The 1,555-nt window shown below is 36.8% G+C and overlaps 1 non-coding gene across 1 annotated transcript; it reads left to right on the top strand.

Moving 5' to 3' along the window:
• The first annotated feature begins 674 nt into the window (after window positions 1-674).
• TRNAG-GCC (transfer RNA glycine (anticodon GCC)) lies at window positions 675-745 on the top strand. The gene has a single exon. It is a non-coding gene; the product is annotated as a tRNA-Gly (tRNA).
• The last annotated feature ends 810 nt before the right edge of the window (window positions 746-1,555 follow it).

Here is a 1,555-nt window from a genome sequence, read left to right as displayed (position 1 = left end):
ATCCATGGAGCCTTTAAGGGACCTGAAGGTATTGTTGAAATAACATGGATACCAGAAGCTGTTGCTTTGCTTGCAGCATGTCACTTTGGGTCCTTTGAAATTAAATATGTGATTAATAAAATAAAGGACAGGAGGTACAGTAGATACTGAGATGTTATAGAAAAGCTACACAGGCATAGGGACATGAACTGGGAGTGAGGTAAAAATTAACGTTTGCTTGGAAATTCCTAATAAAACTAAACATCCTAATGTTTATAAAAAATAAGCATGCAAATGTATTACAACATAACAGTGATGAGTTATAGACTAAAGGGTCATCTTTTGAAAACGGCGGCTATAATAGCTTTCATTATGCCTTGCTGGCAACTGTCCATTCTTTTAACCAAGGTGGGTTAGGGAACAACAAAATAATTGGATATTTATAGCTCAAATAAATCTTCCATACATGCATATTTACGAAATGTCGTTTTACTTTGTGAGAAATATATTCCTGGGTAGCTAATTTTTACTTGTCTTACTCTTATATGCAAACTGTTCAAATGATGTATATATCCATTCCTGTATAAGCAAACATATTGGCTTCAATCCAACAAAGGATTAAGAATATTTTATGCCCCTTGGACTGTGGTCACTTAATTTAGCTTCTGTCATTTTGTAGCATAACCTTTCCTATGTCATTGGTGGTTCAGTGGTAGAATTCTCGCCTGCCACACGGGAGGCCCGGGTTCGATTCCTGGCCAATGCACCAAAACTGTCAGGGAAAAACCCACATTAGACACGGGAGACAGACACCACCAGAACATAAGTCACTTGAAAGTTCTAAAAGTTTTATTAAATGTTAGTTCAATAAGCAAATAAAATTCAACTAACAGCATACAAGGTACTCACTTAGATTCACATTGCAATGAGGACCATCATGAGCAAGTTATCAGGCAAGATAGCTTGGCCAAGTGGCCCCGACCCCTTTGTTGCAACCCTTTTTATCCTCAAAAACCGCAAGCCACAATCACGACTGTCAGGATTTGCAACTGAATCATTACGTTCCCAGTGCTAATTTTACCATACTTCCCTGTTCCATTTGTCCTTTGTCATGTCCTTCCCATCAACAGTTTGCTTAGTCTAGCAAGTTTACCTAGTTCCTGTTATTGCCCTAAAGGCCTTATGTTAACTAGCTTGGCTTTTATTAAAAGCAGTCAAAATTAACATTATAACATTTAAAAGGCTACTAATAATTTTCCTCTTCACACCTATTATGTTGTCTGTTTGGGAAAATATGACTGAAGAACGGCATTGAAGAATTGCTGTGCACCCCTTGACATTTTGTTCAACATAATTGTTCAGAATGTTATATTTAAGTTAGAACAGTTCTTCTGTTTCACAGTTCTGACTCTGCAAAAAATAGCAGTTGTTTATATCTGTAGAATTAAGGCACTGCACATCTTTCATATAATCTGGGCACTAAATTCTTGTAAAGTTAGTATTCACATATCTCTTACATAGCAACCAAAGCTAATTGCTTAAACTATGGACATTCTACCAAAGGCATGTCTGCAAC

This window comes from Python bivittatus, unplaced genomic scaffold (genome assembly GCF_059951505.1).
Source record: "Python bivittatus isolate LINGU-HERP-01145 unplaced genomic scaffold, Pbiv_v1 ctg000020_np1212, whole genome shotgun sequence".
NCBI classification, from domain to species: Eukaryota; Metazoa; Chordata; class Lepidosauria; order Squamata; family Pythonidae; genus Python; species Python bivittatus.
Note: the sequence above shows the minus strand (reverse complement) of the source record. Positions and strands in the feature narration are given on the sequence as shown.